A 19,558-nucleotide genomic window follows, 5' to 3' on the forward strand; every position below is an offset into this window, starting at 1 on the left:
CACCGCTGAACTGGGCCCTTCATCTCAAGCACCGCTGAACTGGGCCCTTCATCTCAAGCACCGCTGAACTGGGCACCGCCGTCTCAAGCACCGCTGAACTGGGCACCGCAATCTCAAGCACCGCTGAACTGGGCCCTTCATCTCAAGCACCGCTGAACTGGGCCCTTCATCTCAAGCACCACTGAACTGGGCACCGCCGTCTCAAGCACCGCTGAACTGGGCACCGCCGTCTCAAGCACCGCTGAACTGGGCCCTTCATCTCAAGCACCGCAGAACTGGGCACCGCCGTCTCAAGCACCGCTGAACTGGACACCGACGTCTCAAGCACCGCTGAACTGGGCCCTTCATCTCAAGCACCGCTGAACTGGGCCCTTCATCTCAAGCACCGCTGAACTGGGCCCTTCATCTCAAGCACCGCTGAACTGGGCACCGCCGTCTCAAGCACCGCTGAACTGGGCACCGCCGTCTCAAGCACCACTGAACTGGGCACCGCCGTCTCAAGCACCGCTGAACTGGGCACCGCCGTCTCAAGCACCGCTGAACTGGGCCCTTCATCTCAAGCACCGCTGAACTGGGCCCTTCATCTCAAGCACCGCTGAACTGGGCCCTTCATCTCAAGCAAGGCTGAACTGGGCACCGCCGTCTCAAGCACCGCTGAACTGGGCACCGCCGTCTCAAGCACCGCTGAACTGGGCACCGCCGTCTCAAGCACCGCTGAACTGGGCACCACCGTCTCAAGCACCGCTGAACTGGGCCCTTCATCTCAAGCACCGCTGAACTGGGCCCTTCATCTCAAGCACCGCTGAACTGGGCACCGCCGTCTCAAGCACCGCTGAACTGGGTACCGACGTCTCAAGCACTGCTGAACTTGGCACCGCCGTCTCAAGCACCGCTGAACTGGGCACCGCCGTCTCAAGCACCACTGAACTTGGCCCTTCATCTCAAGAACCGCTGAACTGGGCCCTTCATCTCAAGCACCGCTGAACTGGGCCCTTCATCTCAAGCACCGCTGAACTGGGCACCGCCGTCTCAAGCACCGCTGAACTGGGCACCGCCATCTCAAGCACCGCTGAACTGGGCCCTTCATCTCAAGCACCGCTGAACTGGGCCCTTCATCTCAAGCACCACTGAACTGGGCACCGCCGTCTCAAGCACCGCTGAACTGGGCACCGCCGTCTCAAGCACCACTGAACTGGGCACCGCCGTCTCAAGCACCGCTGAACTGGGCACCGCCGTCTCAAGCACCGCTGAACTGGGCCCTTCATCTCAAGCACCGCTGAACTGGGCCCTTCATCTCAAGCACCGCTGAACTGGGCCCTTCATCTCAAGCACCGCTGAACTGGGCCCTTCATCTCAAGCACCGCTGAACTGGGCACCTCCGTCTCAAGCACCGCTGAACTGGGCACCGCCGTCTCAAGCACCGCTGAACTGGGCACCGCCGTCTCAAGCACCGCTGAACTGGGCACCGCTGTCTCAAGCACCGCTGAACTGGGCACCGCCGTCTCAAGCACCGCTGAACTGGGCCCTTCATCTCAAGCACCGCTGAACTGGGCCCTTCATCTCAAGCACTGCTGAACTGGGCACCGCCGTCTCAAGCACCGCTGAACTGGGTACCGCCGTATCAAGCACTGCTGAATTTGGCACCGCCGTCTCAAGCACCACTGAACTGGGCACCGCCGTCTCAAGCACCGCTGAACTGGGCCCTTCATCTCAAGCACCGCTGAACTGGGCCCTTCATCTCAAGCACCGCTGAACTGGGCCCTTCATCTCAAGCACCGCTGAACTGGGCCCTTCATCTCAAGCACCGCTGAACTGGGCACCTCCGTCTCAAGCACCGCTGAACTGGGCACCGCCGTCTCAAGCACCGCTGAACTGGGCACCGCTGTCTCAAGCACCGCTGAACTGGGCACCGCCGTCTCAAGCACCGCTGAACAGGGCCCTTCATCTCAAGCACCGCTGAACTGGGCCCTTCATCTCAAGCACCGCTGAACTGGCCACCGCCGTCTCAAGCACCGCTGAACTGGGTACCGCCGTCTCAAGCACTGCTGAACTTGGCACCGCCGTCTCAAGCACCACTGAACTGGGCACCGCCGTCTCAAGCACCGCTGAACTGGGCCCTTCATCTCAAGCACCGCTGAACTGGGTCGTTCATCTCAAGCACCGCTGAACTGGGCCCTTCATCTCAAGCACCGCTGAACTGGGCACCGCCGTCTCAAGCACCGCTGAACTGGACACCGACATCTCAAGCACCGCTGAACTGGGCCCTTCATCTCAAGCACCGCTGAACTGGGCCCTTCATCTCAAGCACCGCTGAACTGGGCCCTTCATCTCAAGCACCGCTGAACTGGGCACCGCCGTCTCAAGCACCGCTGAACTGGACACCGCCGTCTCAAGCACCGCTGAACTGGGCACCGCCGTCTCAAGCACCGCTGAACTGGGCCCTTCATCTCAAGCACCGCTGAACTGGGCCCTTCATCTCAAGCACCGCTGAACTGGGCCCTTCATCTCAAGCACCGCTGAACTGGGCACCGCCGTCTCAAGCACCGCTGAACTGGGCACCGCCGTCTCAAGCACCGCTAAACTGGGCACCACCGTCTCAAGCACCGCTGAACTGGGCCCTTCATCTCAAGCACCGCTGAACTGGGCCCTTCATCTCAAGCACCGCTGAACTGGGTACCGCCGTCTCAAGCACCGCTGAACTGGGTACCGCCGTCTCAAGCACTGCTGAACTTGGCACCGCCGTCTCAAGCACTGCTGAACTGGGCACCGCCGTCTCAAGCACCGCTGAACTGGGCCCTTCATCTCAAGCACCGCTGAACTGGGCCCTTCATCTCAAGCACCGCTGAACTGGGCACCGCCGTCTCAAGCACCGCTGAACTGGGTACCACTGTCTCAAGCACTGCTGAACTTGGCACCGCCGTCTCAAGCACTGCTGAACTGGGCACCGCCGTCTCAAGCACCGCTGAACTGGGCCCTTCATCTCAAGCACCGCTGAACCGGGCTCTTCATCACAAGCACCGCTGAACTGGGTCCTTCATCTCAAGCACCGCTGAACTGGGTCGTTCATCTCAAGCACCGCTGAACTGGGCCCTTCATCTCAAGCACCGCTGAACTGGGCACCGCCATCTCAAGCACCGCTGAACTGGACACCGACATCTCAAGCACCACTGAACTTGGCCCTTCATCTCAAGCACCGCTGAACTGGGCCCTTCATCTCAAGAACCGCTGAACTGGGCCCTTCATCTCAAGCACCGCTGAACTGGGCCCCGCCGTCTCAAGCACCGCTGAACTGGGCACCGCCGTCTCAAGCACCGCTGAACTGGGCACCGCCGTCTCAAGCACCGCTGAACTGGGCCCTTCATCTCAAGCACCACTGAACTGGGCCCTTCATCTCAAGCACCGCTGAACTGGGCACCACCGTCTCAAGCACCGCTGAACTGGGCACCGCCGTCTCAAGCACCGCTGAACTGGGCACCGCCGTATCAAGCACCGCTGAACTGGGCACCACCGTCTCAAGCACCGCTGAACTGGGCCCTTCATCTCAAGCACCGCTGAACTGGGCCCTTCATCTCAAGCACCGCTGAACTGGGCACCGCCGTCTCAAGCACCGCTGAACTGGGTACCGCCGTCTCAAGCACTGCTGAACTTGGCACCGCCGTCTCAAGCACTGCTGAACTGGGCACCGCCGTCTCAAGCACCGCTGAACTGGGCCCTTCATCTCAAGCACCGCTGAACTGGGCCCTTCATCTCAAGCACCGCTGAACTGGGCCCTTCATCTCAAGCACCGCTGAACTGGGCACCGCCGTCTCAAGCACCGCTGAACTGGGCACCGCCATCTCAAGCACCGCTGAACTGGGCCCTTCATCTCAAGCACCGCTGAACTGGGCACCGCCGTCTCAAGCACCGCTGAACTGGGCACCGTCGTCTCAAGCACCACTGAACTGGGCACCGCCGTCTCAAGCACCGCTGAACTGGGCACCGCCGTCTCAAGCACCGCTGAACTGGGCCCTTCATCTCAATGTCCGCTGAACTGGGCCCTTCATCTCAAGCACCGCTGAACTGGGCACCGCCGTCTCAAGCACCGCTGAACTGGGCACTGCCATCTCAAGCACCGCTGAACTGGGCCCTTCATCTCAAGCACCGCTGAACTGGGCCCTTCATCTCAAGCACCGCTGAACTGGGCCCTTCATCTCAAGCACCGCTGAACTGGGCACCGCCGTCTCAAGCACCGCTGAACTGGGCACCGCCGTCTCAAGCACCGCTGAACTGTGCACCGCCGTCTCAAGCACCGCTGAACTGGGCACCGCCGTCTCAAGCACCGCTGAACTGGGCACCACTGTCTCAACCACCGCTGAACTGGGCCCTTCATCTCAAGCACCGCTGAACTGGGCCCTTTATCTCAAGCACCGCTAAACTGGGCACCGCCGTCTCAAGCACCGCTGAACTGGGTACCGACGTCTCAAGCACTGCTGAACTTGGCACCGCCGTCTCAAGCACCGCTGAACTGGGCACCGCCGTCTCAAGCAGCGCTGAACTGGGCCCTTCATCTCAAGCAGCGCTGAACTGGGCCCTTCATCTCAAGCACCGCTGAACTGGGTCCTTCATCTCAAGCACTGCTGAACTGGGCACCGCCGTCTCAAGCTCCACTGAACTGGGCACCGCCGTCTCAAGCACCGCTGAACTGGGCACCGCCGTCTCAAGCACCGCTGAACTGGGCCCTTCATCTCAAGCACCGCTGAACTGGGCCCTTCATCTCAAGCACCGCTGAACTGGGCCCTTCATCTCAAGCATCGCTGAACCTGGCACCGCCGTCTCAAGCACCGCTGAACTGGGCACCGCCGTCTCAAGCACCGCTGAACTGGGCACCGCCGTCTCAAGCACCGCTGAACTGGGCACCGCCATCTCAAGCACCGGTGAACTGGGCCCTTCATCTCAAGCACCGCTGAACTGTGCCCTTCATCTCAAGCACCGCTGAATTGGGCACCCCCGTCTCAAGCACCGCTGAACTGGGTACCGCCATCTCAAGCACTGATGAACTTGGCACCGCCGTCTCAAGAACCACTGAACTGGGCACCGCCGTCTCAAGCACCGCTGAACTGGGCCCTTCATCTCAAGCACCGCTGAACTGGGCCCTTCATCTCAAGCACCGCTGAACTGGGCCCTTCATCTCAAGTACCGCTGAACTGGGCCCTTCATCTCAAGCACCGCTGAACTGGGCACCTCCGTCTCAAGCACCGCTGAACTGGGCACCGCCGTCTCAAGCACCGCTGAACTGGGCACCGCTGTCTCAAGCACCGCTGAACTGGGCACCGCCGTCTCAAGCACCGCTGAACTGGGCCCTTCATCTCAAGCACCGCTGAACTGGGCCCTTCATCTCAAGCACCGATGAACTGGGCACCGCCGTCTCAAGCTCCGCTGAACTGGGTACCACCGTCTCAAGCACCGCTGAACTTGGCACCGCCGTCTCAAGCACCGCTGAACTGGGCACCGCCGTCTCAAGCACCGCTGAACTGGGTCCTTCATCTCAAGCACCGCTGAACTGGGTCGTTCATCTCAAGCACCGCTGAACTGGGCCCTTCATCTCAAGCACCGCTGAACTGGGCACCGCCGTCTCAAGCACCGCTGAACTGGACACCGACATCTCAAGCACCACTGAACTGGGCCCTTCATCTCAAGCACCGCTGAACTGGACCCTTCATCTCAAGAACCGCTGAACTGGGCCCTTCATCTCAAGCACCGCTGAACTGGGCCCCGCCGTCTCAAGCACCGCTGAACTGGGCACCGCCGTCTCAAGCACCGCTGAACTGGGCACCGCCGTCTCAAGCACCGCTGAACTGGGCCCTTCATCTCAAGCACCGCTGAACTGGGCCCTTCATCTCAAGCACCGCTGAACTGGGCACCACCGTCTCAAGCACCGCTGAACTGGGCACCGCCGTCTCAAGCACCGCTGAACTGGGCACCGCCGTCTCAAGCACCGCTGAACTGGGCACCACCGTCTCAAGCACCGCTGAACTGGGCCCTTCATCTCAAGCACCGCTGAACTGGGCCCTTCATCTCAAGCACCGCTGAACTGGGCACCGCCGTCTCAAGCACCGCTGAACTGGGTACCGCCGTCTCAAGCACTGCTGAACTTGGCACAGCCGTCTCAAGCACTGCTGAACTGGGCACCGCCGTCTCAAGCACCGCTGAACTGGGCACCGCCATCTCAAGCACCGCTGAACTGGGCCCTTCATCTCAAGCACCGCTGAACTGGGCCCTTCATCTCAAGCACCACTGAACTGGGCACCGCCGTCTCAAGCACCGCTGAACTGGGCACCGCCGTCTCAAGCACCACTGAACTTGGCACCGCCGTCTCAAGCACCGCTGAACTGGGCACCGCCGTCTCAAGCACCGCTGAACTGGGCCCTTCATCTCAAGCACCGCTGAACTGGGCCCTTCATCTCAAGCACCGCTGAACTGGGCCCTTCATCTCAAGCACCGCTGAACTGGGCACCACCGTCTCAAGCACCACTGAACTGGGCACCGCCGTCTCAAGCACCGCTGAACTGGGCACCGCCGTCTCAAGCACCGCTGAACTGGGCCCTTCATCTCAAGCACCGCTGAACTGGGCCCTTCATCTCAAGCACCGCTGAACTGGGCCCTTCATCTCAAGCATCGCTGAACCTGGCACCGCCGTCTCAAGCACCGCTGAACTGGGCACCGCCGTCTCAAGCACCGCTGAACTGGGCACCGCCGTCTCAAGCACCGCTGAACTGGGCACCGCCGTCTCAAGCACCGCTGAACTGGGCCCTTCATCTCAAGCACCGCTGAACTGGGCCCTTCATCTCAAGCACCGCTGAACTGGGCACCCCGTCTCAAGCACCGCTGAACTGGGTACCGCCATCTCAAGCACTGCTGAACTTGGCACCGCCGTCTCAAGCACCACTGAACTGGGCACCGCCGTCTCAAGCACCGCTGAACTGGGCCCTTCATCTCAAGCACCGCTGAACTGGGCCCTTCATCTCAAGCACCGCTGAACTGGGCCCTTCATCTCAAGCACCGCTGAACTGGGCCCTTCATCTCAAGCACCGCTGAACTGGGCACCTCCGTCTCAAGCACCGCTGAACTGGTCACCGCCGTCTCAAGCACCGCTGAACTGGGCACCGCTGTCTCAAGCACCGCTGAACTGGGCACCGCCGTCTCAAGCACCGCTGAACTGGGCCCTTCATCTCAAGCACCGCTGAACTGGGCCCTTCATCTCAAGCACCGATGAACTGGGCACCGGCGTCTCAAGCTCCGCTGAACTGGGTACCACCGTCTCAAGCACCGCTGAACTTGGCACCGCCGTCTCAAGCACCGCTGAACTTGGCACCGCCGTCTCAAGCACCGCTGAACTGGGTCCTTCATCTCAAGCACCGCTGAACTGGGTCGTTCATCTCAAGCACCGCTGAACTGGGCCCTTCATCTCAAGCACCGCTGAACTGGGCACCGCCGTCTCAAGCACCGCTGAACTGGACACCGACATCTCAAGCACCACTGAACTGGGCCCTTCATCTCAAGCACCGCTGAACTGGGCCCTTCATCTCAAGAACCGCTGAACTGGGCCCTTCATCTCAAGCACCGCTGAACTGGGCCCCGCCGTCTCAAGCACCGCTGAACTGGGCACCGCCATCTCAAGCACCGCTGAACTGGGCACCGGCGTCTCAAGCACCGCTGAACTGGGCCCTTCATCTCAAGCACCGCTGAACTGGGCCCTTCATCTCAAGCACCGCTGAACTGGGCACCACCGTCTCAAGCACCGCTGAACTGGGCACCCCGTCTCAAGCACCGCTGAACTGGGCACCACCGTCTCAAGCACCGCTGAACTGGGCCCTTCATCTCAAGCACCGCTGAACTGGGCCCTTCATCTCAAGCACCGCTGAACTGGGCACCGCCGTCTCAAGCACCGCTGAACTGGGTACCGCCGTCTGAAGCACTGCTGAACTTGGCACCGCCGTCTCAAGCACTGCTGAACTGGGCACCGCCGTCTCAAGCACCGCTGAACTGGGCCCTTCATCTCAAGCACCGCTGAACTGGGCCCTTCATCTCAAGCACCGCTGAACTGGGCCCTTCATCTCAAGCACCGCTGAACTGGGCCCTTCATCTCAAGCACCGCTGAACTGGGCACCACCGTCTCAAGCACCGCTGAACTGGGCACCGCCGTCTCAAGCACCGCTGAACTGGGCACCGCCATCTCAAGCACCGCTGAACTGGGCCCTTCATCTCAAGCACCGCTGAACTGGGCCCTTCATCTCAAGCACCACTGAACTGGGCACCGCCGTCTCAAGCACCGCTGAACTGGGCACCGCCGTCTCAAGCACCACTGAACTGGGCACCGCCGTCTCAAGCACCGCTGAACTGGGCACTGCCGTCTCAAGCACCGCTGAACTGGGCCCTTCATCTCAATGTCCGCTGAACTGGGCCCTTCATCTCAAGCACTGCTGAACTGGGCACCGCCGTCTCAAGCACCGCTGAACTGGGCACCGCCATCTCAAGCACCGCTGAACTGGGCCCTTCATCTCAAGCACCGCTGAACTGGGCCCTTCATCTCAAGCACCGCTGAACTGGGCCCTTCATCTCAAGCACCGCTGAACTGGGCACCGCCGTCTCAAGCACCGCTGAACTGGGCACCGCCGTCTCAAGCACCGCTGAACTGGGCACCGCTGTCTCAAGCTCCGCTGAACTGGGCACCGCCGTCTCAAGCACCGCTGAACTGGGCCCTTCATCTCAAGCACCGCTGAACTGGGCCCTTCATCTCAAGCACCGCTGAACTGGGCCCTTCATCTCAAGCACCGCTGAACTGGGCACCGCCGTCTCAAGCACCGCTGAACTGGGTACCGCCGTCTCAAGCACTGCTGAACTTGGCACCGCCGTCTCAAGCACCGCTGAACTGGGCACCGCCGTCTCAAGCACCGCTGAACTGGGCCCTTCATCTCAAGCACCGCTGAACTGGGCCCTTCATCTCAAGCACCGCTGAACTGGGCCCTTCATCTCAAGCACCGCTGAACTGGGCACCGCCGTCTCAAGTACCGCTGAACTGGACACCGACATCTCAAGCACCGCTGAACTGGGCCCTTCATCTCAAGCACCGCTGAACTGGGCCCTTCATCTCAAGCACCGCTGAACTGGGCACCGCCGTTTCAAGCACCGCTGAACTGGGCACCACCGTCTCAAGCACCACTGAACTGGGCACCGCCGTCTCAAGCACCGCTGAACTGGGCCCTTCATCTCAAGCACCGCTGAACTGGGCCTTTCATCTCAAGCACCGCTGAACTGGGCCCTTCATCTCAAGCACCGCTGAACTGGGCACCGGCGTCTCAAGCACCGCTGAACTGGGCACCACCGTCTCAAGCACCGCTGAACTGGGCCCTTCATCTCAAGCACCGCTGAACTGGGCCCTTCATCTCAAGCACCGCTGAACTGGGCACCGCCGTCTCAAGCACCGCTGAACTGGGTACCGCCGTCTCAAGCACTGCTGAACTTGGCACCGCCGTCTCAAGCACTGCTGAACTGGGCACCGCCGTCTCAAGCACCGCTGAACTGGGCCCTTCATCTCAAGCACCGCTGAACTGGGCCCTTCATCTCAAGCACCGCTGAACTGGGCCCTTCATCTCAAGCACCGCTGAACTGGGCACCGCCGTCTCAAGCACCGCTGAACTGGGCACCGCCATCTCAAGCACCGCTGAACTGGGCCCTTCATCTCAAGCACCGCTGAACTGGGCCCTTCATCTCAAGCACCACTGAACTGGGCACCGCCGTCTCAAGCACCGCTTAACTGGGCACCGCCGTCTCAAGCACCACTGAACTGGGCACCGCCGTCTCAAGCACCACTGAACTGGGCACCGCCGTCTCAAGCACCGCTGAACTGGGCCCTTCATCTCAATGTCCGCTGAACTGGGCCCTTCATCTCAAGCACCGCTGAACTGGGCACCGCCGTCTCAAGCACCGCTGAACTGGGCACCGCCATCTCAAGCACCGCTGAACTGGGCCCTTCATCTCAAGCACCGCTGAACTGGGCCCTTCATCTCAAGCACCGCTGAACTGGGCCCTTCATCTCAAGCACCGCTGAACTGGGCACCGCCGTCTCAAGCACCGCTGAACTGGGCACCGCCGTCTCAAGCACCGCTGAACTGGGCACCGCTGTCTCAAGCTCCGCTGAACTGGGCACCGCCGTCTCAAGCACCGCTGAACTGGGCCCTTCATCTCAAGCACCGCTGAACTGGGCCCTTCATCTCAAGCACCGCTGAACTGGGCCCTTCATCTCAAGCACCGCTGAACTGGGCACCGCCGTCTCAAGCACCGCTGAACTGGGTACCGCCGTCTCAAGCACTGCTGAACTTGGCACCGCCGTCTCAAGCACCGCTGAACTGGGCACCGCCGTCTCAAGCACCGCTGAACTGGGCCCTTCATCTCAAGCACCGCTGAACTGGGCCCTTCATCTCAAGCACCGCTGAACTGGGCACCGCCGTCTCAAGTACCGCTGAACTGGACACCGACATCTCAAGCACCGCTGAACTGGGCCCTTCATCTCAAGCACCGCTGAACTGGGCCCTTCATCTCAAGCACCGCTGAACTGGGCACCGCCGTTTCAAGCACCGCTGAACTGGGCACCACCGTCTCAAGCACCACTGAACTGGGCACCGCCGTCTCAAGCACCGCTGAACTGGGCACTTCATCTCAAGCACCGCTGAACTGGGCCTTTCATCTCAAGCACCGCTGAACTGGGCCCTTCATCTCAAGCACCGCTGAACTGGGCACCGGCGTCTCAAGCACCGCTGAACTGGGCACCGCCGTCTCAAGCACCACTGAACTGGGCACCGCCGTCTCAAGCACCGCTGAACTGGGCACCACCGTCTCAAGCACCGCTGAACTGGGCCCTTCATCTCAAGCACCGCCTAACTGGGCCCTTCATCTCAAGCACCGCTGAACTGGGCACTGCCGTCTCAAGCAACGCTGAACTGGGCACCGACGTCTCAAGCACTGCTGAACTTGGCACCGCCGTCTCAAGCACCGCTGAACTGGGCACCGCCGTCTCAAGCACCGCTGAACTGGGCCATTCATCTCAAGCACCGCTTAACTGGGCCCTTCATCTCAAGCACCGCTGAACTGAGTCCTTCATCTCAAGCACCGCTGAACTGGGCACCACCGTCTCAAGCAACGCTGAAGTGGGCACCACCGTCTCAAGCTCCGCTGAACTGGGCACCGCCGTCTCAAGCACCGCTGAACTGGGCCGTTAATCTCAAGCACCGCTGAACTGGGCCCTTCATCTCAAGCACCGCTGAACTGGGCCCTTCATCTCAAGCACCGTTGAACTGGGCACCGCCGTCTCAAGCACCGCTGAACTGGGTACCGCCGTCTCAAGCACTGCTGAACTTGGCACCGCCGTCTCAAGCACCGCTGAACTGGGCACCGCCGTCTCAAGCACCGCTGAACTGGGTCCTTCATCTCAAGCACCGCTGAACTGGGCCCTTCATCTCAAGCACCGCTGAACTGGGCCCTTCATCTCAAGCACCGCTGAACTGGGCACCGCCGTCTCAAGTACCGCTGAACTGGACACCGACATCTCAAGCACCGCTGAACTGGGCCCTTCATCTCAAGCACCGCTGAACTGGGCCCTTCATCTCAAGCACCGCTGAACTGGGCACCGCCGTTTCAAGCACCGCTGAACTGGGCACCACCGTCTCAAGCACCACTGAACTGGGCACCGCCGTCTCAAGCACCGCTGAACTGGGCACTTCATCTCAAGCACCGCTGAACTGGGCCTTTCATCTCAAGCACCGCTGAACTGGGCCCTTCATCTCAAGCACCGCTGAACTGGGCACCGGCGTCTCAAGCACCGCTGAACTGGGCACCGCCGTCTCAAGCACCGCTGAACTGGGCACCGCCGTCTCAAGCACCGCTGAACTGGGCACCGCCGTCTCAAGCACCGCTGAACTGGGCACCACCGTCTCAAGCACCGCTGAACTGGGCCCTTCATCTCAAGCACCGCTGAACTGGGCCCTTCATCTCAAGCACCGCTGAACTGGGCACTGCCGTCTCAAGCAACGCTGAACTGGGCACCGACGTCTCAAGCACTGCTGAACTTGGCACCGCCGTCTCAAGCACCGCTGAACTGGGCACCGCCGTCTCAAGCACCGCTGAACTGGGCCATTCATCTCAAGCACCGCTGAACTGGGCCCTTCATCTCAAGCACCGCTGAACTGGGTCCTTCATCTCAAGCACCGCTGAACTGGGCACCACCGTCTCAAGCACCGCTGAAGTGGGCACCGCCATCTCAAGCACCGCTGAACTGGGCCCTTCATCTCAAGCACCGCTGAACTGGGCTCTTCATCTCAAGCACCGCTGAACAGGGCACCGCCGTCTCAAGCACCGCTGAACTGGGCACCGCCGTCTCAAGCACCACTGAACTGGGCACCGCCGTCTCAAGCACCGCTGAACTGGGCACCGCCGTCTCAAGAACCGCTGAACTGGGCCCTTCATCTCAAGCACCGCTGAACTGGGCCCTTCATCTCAAGCACCGCTGAACTGGGCCCTTCATCTCAAGCACCGCTGAACTGGGCACCGCCGTCTCAAGCACCGCTGAACTGGGCACCGCCGTCTCAAGCACCGCTGAACTGGGCACCGCCGTCTCAAGCACCGCTGAACTGGGCACGGCTGTCTCAAGCACCGCTGAACTGGGCACCGACGTCTCAAGCACCGCTGAACTGGGCCCTTCATCTCAAGCACCGCTGAACTGGGCACCGCCGTCTCAAGCACTGCTGAACTGGGTACTGCCGTCTCAAGCACTGCTGAACTTGGCACCGCCGTCTCAAGCACCGCTGAACTGGGCCCTTCATCTCAAGCACCGCTGAACTGGGCCCTTCATCTCAAGCACCGCTGAACTGGGCCCTTCATCTCAAGCACCACTGTACTGGGCCCTTCATCTCAAGCACCGCTGAACTGGGCACCGAAGTCTCAATCACCGCTGAACTGGGCACCGCCGTCTCAAGCACCGCTGAACTGGGCACCGCTGTCTCAAGCACTGCTGACTTGGGCACCGCCGTCTTAAGCACCGCTGAACTGGGCCCTTCATCTAAAGCACCGCTGAACTGGGCACCGCCGTCTCAAGCACCGCTGAACTGGGTACCGCCGTCTCAATCACCGCTGAACTTGGCACCGCCGTCTCAAGCACCGCTGAACTGGGCACCGCCTTCTCAAGCACCGCTGAACTGGGCCCTTCATCTCAAACACCGCTGAACTGGGCCGTTCATCTCAAGCACCGCTGAACTGGGCCCTTCATCTCAAGCAAGGCTGAACAGGGCACCGCCGTCTCAAGCACCGCTGAACTGGACACCGACATCTCAAGCACCGCTGAACTGGGCCCTTCACCTCAAGCACCGCTGAACTGGGCCCTTCATCTCAAGCACCGCTGAACTGGGCACCGCCGTCTCAAGCACCGCTGAACTGGGTACTGCCGTCTCAAGCACTGCTGAACTTGGCACCGCCGTCTCAAGCACCGCTGAACTGGGCACCGCCGTCTCAAGCACCGCTGAACTGGGCCCTTCATCTCGAGCACCGCTGAACTGGGCCCTTCATCTCAAGCACCGCTGAACTGAGCCCTTCATCTCAAGCACCGCTGTACTGGGCCCTTCATCTCAAGCACCGCTGAACTGGGCACCGAAGTCTCAAGCACCGTTGAACTGGGCACCGCCGTCTCAAGCACCGCTGAACTGGGCACCGCTGTCTCAAGCACTGCTGAACTGGGCACCGCCGTCTCAAGCACCGCTGAACTGGGCCCTTCATCTAAAGCACCGCTGAACTGGGCACCGCCGTCTCAAGCACCGCTGAACTGGGTACCGCCGTCTCAAGCACCGCTGAACTTGGCACCGCCGTCTCAAGCACCGCTGAACTGGGCACCGCCTTCTCAAGCACCTCTGAACTGGGCCCTTCATCTCAAACACCGCTGAACTGGGCCGTTCATCTCAAGCACCGCTGAACTGGGCCCTTCATCTCAAGCACCGCTCAACAGGGCACCGCCGTCTCAAGCACCGCTGAACTGGACACCGACATCTCAAGCACCGCTGAACTGGGCCCTTCACCTCAAGCACCGCTGAACTGGGCACCGCCGTCTCAAGCACCGCTGAACTGGGCACCGCCATCTCAAGCACCGCTGAACTGGGCCCTTCATCTCAAGCTCTGCTGAACTGGGCCCTTCATCTCAAGCACCGCTGAACTGGGCCCTTCATCTTAAGCACCGCTGAACTGGGCACCGCCGTCTCTAGCACCGCTGAACTGGGCACCGCCGTCTCAAGCACCGCTGAACTGGGCACCGCCGTCTCAAGCACCGCTGAACTGGGCACCACCGTCTGAAGCACCGCTGAACTGGGCCCTTCATCTCAAGCACCGCTGAACTGGGCCCTTCATCTCAAGCACAGCTGAACTGGGCACCGCCGTCTCAAGCACCGCTGAACTGGATACCGACGTCTCAAGCACTGCTGAACTTGGCACCGCCGTCTCAAGCACCGCTGAACTGGGCACCGCCGTCTCAAGCACCGCTGAACTGGGCCCTTCATCTCAAGCACCGCTGAACTGGGCCCTTCATCTCAAGCACCGCTGAACTGGGCACCTTCGTCTCAAGCACCGCTGAACTGGGCACCGCCATCTCAAGTACCGCTGAACTGGGCCCTTCATCTCAAGCACCGCTGAACTGGGCCCTTCATCTCAAGCACCACTGAACTGGGCACCGCCGTCTCAAGCACCGCTGAACTGGGCACCGCCGTCTCAAGCACCACTGAACTGGGCACCGCCGTCTCAAGCACCGCTGAACTGGGCACCGCCGTCTCAAGCACTGCTGAACTGGGCCCTTCATCTCAAGCACCGCTGAACTGGGCCCTTCATCTCAAGCACCGCTGAACTGGGCCCTTCATCTCAAGCACCGCTGAACTGGGCACCGCCGTCTCAAGCACCGCTGAACTGGGCACCGCCGTCTCAAGCACCGCTGAACTGAACCCTTCATCTCAAGCACCGCTGAACTGGGCCCTTCATCTCAAGCACTGCTGAACTGGGCACCGCCGTCTCAAGCACCGCTGAACTGGGTACCGACGTCTCAAGCACTGCTGAACTTGGCACCGCCGTCTCAAGCACCGCTGAACTGGGCACCGCCGTCTAAAGCACCACTGAACTGGGCCCTTCATCTCAAGCACCGCTGAACTGGGCCCTTCATCTCAAGCACCGCTGAACTGGGCCCTTCATCTCAAGCACCGCTGAACTGGGCACCGCCGTCTCAAGCACCGCTGAACTGGGCACCGCTGTCTCTAGCACCGCTGAACTGGGCCCTTCATCTCAAGCACATCTGAACTGGGCCCTTCATCTCAAGCACTGCTGAACTGGGCCCTTCATCTCAAGCACCGCTGAACTGGGCCCTTCATCTCAAGCACCGCTGAACTGGGCACCGCCGTCTCAAGCACCACTGAACTGGGCACCGCCGTCTCAAGCACCGCTGAACTGGGCACCGCCGTCTCAAGCACCGCTGAACTGGGCCCTTCATCTCAAGCACCACTGAACTGGGCCCTTCATCTCACGCATCGCTGAACTGGGCCCTTCATCTCAAGCACCGCTGAACTGGGCCCTTCATCTCAAGCACCGCTGAACTGGGCACCTCCGTCTCAAGCACCGCTGAACTGGGCACCGCCGTCTCAAGCACCGCTGAACTGTACACCGCCGTCTCAAGCACCGCTGAACTGGGCACCGCCGTCTCAAGCACCGCTGAACTGGGCACCGCCGTCTCAAGCACCGCTGAACTGGGCCCTTCATCTCAAGCACCGCTGAACTGGGCCCTTCATCTAAAGCACCGCTGAACTGGGCACCGCCGTCTCAAGCACCGCTGAACTTGGCACCGCCGTCTCAAGCACCACTGAACTGGGCACCGCCGTCTCAAGCACCGCTGAACTGGGCCCTTCATCTCAAGCACCGCTGAACTGGGCCCTTCATCTCAAGCACCGCTGAACTGGGCCCTTCATCTCAAGCACCGCTGAACTGGGCCCTTCATCTCAAGCACCGCTGAACTGGGCACCTCCGTCTCAAGCACTGCTGAACTGGGTACCGCCGTCTCAAACACTGCTGAACTTGGCACCGCCGTCTCAAGCACCGCTGAACTGGGCACCGCTGTCTCAAGCACCGCTGAACTGGGCACCACCGTCTCAAGCACCGCTGAACTGGGCCCTTCATCTCAAGCACCGCTGAACTGGGCCCTTCATCTCAAGCACCGCTGAACTGGGCACCGCCGTCTCAAGCACCGCTGAACTGGGTACTGCCGTATCAAGCACTGCTGAACTTGGCACCGCCGTCTCAAGCACCTCTGAACTGGTCACCGCCGTCTCAAGCACCGCTGAACTGGGCCCTTCATGTCAAGCACCGCTGAACTGGGCCCTTCATCTCAAGCACCGCTGAACTGGGCCCTTCATCTCAAGCACCGCTGAACTGGGCACCTCCGTCTCAAGCACCGCTGAACTGGGCACCGCCGTCTCAAGCACCGCTGAACTGGGTACCGCCATCTCAAGCACTGCTGAACTTGGCACCGCCGTCTCAAGCACCGCTGAACAGGGCCCTTCATCTCAAGCACCGCTGAACTGGGCCCTTCATCTCAAGCACCGCTGAACTGGGCACCGCCGTCTGAAGCACCGCTGAACTGGGTACCGCCGTCTCAAGCACTGCTGAACTTGGCACCGCCGTCTCAAGCACCGCTGAACAGGGCCCTTCATCTCAAGCACCACTGAACTGGGCCCTTCATCTCAAGCACCGCTGAACTGGGCACCGCCGTCTCAAGCACCGCTGAACTGGGTACCGCCGTCTCAAGCACTGCTGAACTTGGCACCGCCGTCTCAAGCACCGCTGAACTGGGCACCGCCGTCTCAAGCACCGCTGAACTGGGCCCTTCATCTCAAGCACCGCTGAACTGGGTCGTTCATCTCAAGCACCGCTGAACTGGGCCCTTCATCTCAAGCACCGCTGAACTGGGCACCGCCGTCTCAAGCACCTCTGAACTGGACACCGACATCTCAAGCACCGCTGAACTGGGCCCTTCATCTCAAGCACCGCTGAACTGGGCCCTTCATCTCAAGCACTGCTGAACTGGGCCCTTCATCTCAAGCACCGCTGAACTGGGCACCGCCGTCTCAAGCACCGCTGAAGTGGACACCGCCGTCTCAAGCACCGCTGAACTGGGTACCGCCGTCTCAAGCACCGCTGAACTGGGCACCGCCGTCTCAAGCACCGCTGAACTGGGCCCTTCATCTCAAGCACCGCTGAACTGGGCCCTTCATCTCAAGCACCGCTGAACTGGGCCCTTCATCTCAAGCACCGCTGAACTGGGCACCGCCGTCTCAAGCACCGCTGAACTGGGCACCGCCGTCTCAAGCACCGCTGAACTGGGCACCACCGTCTCAAGCACCGCTAAACTGGGCACCACTGTCTCAAGCACCGCTGAACTGGGCCCTTCATCTCAAGCACCGCTGAAGTGGGCCCTTCATCTCAAGCACCGCTGAACTGGGCACCGCCGTCTCAAGCACCGCTGAACTGGGCACCGCCGTCTCAAGCACCGCTGAACTGTGCACCGCCGTCTCAAGCACCGCTGAACTGGGCACCGCCGTCTCAAGCACCGCTGAACTGGGCACCGCCGTCTCAAGCACCGCTGAACTGGGCCCTTCATCTCAAGCACCGCTGAACTGGGCACCGCCGTCTCAAGCACCGCTGAACTTGGCACCGCCGTCTCAAGCACCACTGAACTGGGCACCGCCGTCTCAAGCACCGCTGAACTGGGCCCTTCATCTCAAGCACCGCTGAACTGGGCCCTTCATCTCAAGCACCGCTGAACTGGGCCCTTCATCTCAAGCACCGCTGAACTGGGCCCTTCATCTCAAGCACCGCTGAACTGGGCACCTCCGTCTCAAGCACCGCTGAACTGGGTACCGCCGTCTCAAGCACTGCTGAACTTGGCACCGCCGTCTCAAGCACCACTGAACTGGGCACCGCTGTCTCAAGCACCGCTGAACTGGGCACCACCGTGTCAAGCACCGCTGAACTGGGCCCTTCATCTCAAGCACCGCTGAACTGGGCCCTTCATCTCAAGCACCGCTGAACTGGGCACCGCCGTCTCAAGCACCGCTGAACTGGGTACTGCCGTATCAAGCACTGCTGAACTTGGCACCGCCGTCTCAAGCACCTCTGAACTGGTCACCGCCGTCTCAAGCACCGCTGAACTGGGCCCTTCATCTCAAGCACCGCTGAACTGGGCCCTTCATCTCAAGCACCGCTGAACTGGGCCCTTCATCTCAAGCACCGCTGAACTGGGCCCTTCATCTCAAGCACCGCTGAACTGGGCACCTCCGTCTCAAGCACCGCTGAACTGGGCACCGCCGTCTCAAGCACCGCTGAACTGGGTACCGCCATCTCAAGCACTGCTGAACTTGGCACCGCCGTCTCAAGCACCGCTGAACAGGGCCCTTCATCTCAAGCACCGCTGAACTGGGCCCTTCATCTCAAGCACCGCTGAACTGGGCACCGCCGTCTCAAGCACCGCTGAACTGGGTACCGCCGTCTCAAGCACTGCTGAACTTGGCACCGCCGTCTCAAGCACCGCTGAACAGGGCCCTTCATCTCAAGCACCACTGAACTGGGCCCTTCATCTCAAGCACCGCTGAACTGGGCACCGCCGTCTCAAGCACCGCTGAACTGGGTACCGCCGTCTCAAGCACTGCTGAACTTGGCACCGCCGTCTCAAGCACCGCTGAACTGGGCACCGCAGTCTCAAGCACCGCTGAACTGGGCCCTTCATCTCAAGCACCGCTGAACTGGGTCGTTCATCTCAAGCACCGCTGAACTGGGCCCTTCATCTCAAGCACCGCTGAACTGGGCACCGCCGTCTCAAGCACCTCTGAACTGGACACCGACATCTCAAGCACCGCTGAACTGGGCTCTTCATCTCAAGCACCGCTGAACTGGGCCCTTCATCTCAAGCACTGCTGAACTGGGCCCTTCATCTCAAGCACCGCTGAACTGAGCACCGCCGTCTCAAGCACCGCTGAAGTGGACACCGCCGTCTCAAGCACCGCTGAACTGGGCACCGCCGTCTCAAGCACCGCTGAACTGGGCACCGCCGTCTCAAGCACCGCTGAACTGGGCCCTTCATCTCAAGCACCGCTGAACTGGGCCCTTCATCTCAAGCACCGCTGAACTGGGCCCTTCATCTCAAGCTCCGCTGAACTGGGCACCGCCGTATCAAGCACCGCTGAACTGGGCACCGCCGTCTCAAGCACCGCTGAACTGGGCACCACCGTCTCAAGCACCGCTAAACTGGGCACCACTGTCTCAAGCACCGCTGAACTGGGCCCTTCATCTCAAGCACCGCTGAAGTTGGCCCTTCATCTCAAGCACCACTGAACTGGGCCCTTCATCTCAAGCACCGCTGAACTGGGCCCTTCATCTCAAGAACCGCTGAACTGGGCCCTTCATCTCAAGCACCGCTGAACTGGGCCCCGCCGTCTCAAGCACCGCTGAACTGGGC

Source organism: Pleurodeles waltl, chromosome 6 (assembly GCF_031143425.1).
Source record: "Pleurodeles waltl isolate 20211129_DDA chromosome 6, aPleWal1.hap1.20221129, whole genome shotgun sequence".
Lineage (NCBI taxonomy): Eukaryota > Metazoa > Chordata > Amphibia > Caudata > Salamandridae > Pleurodeles > Pleurodeles waltl.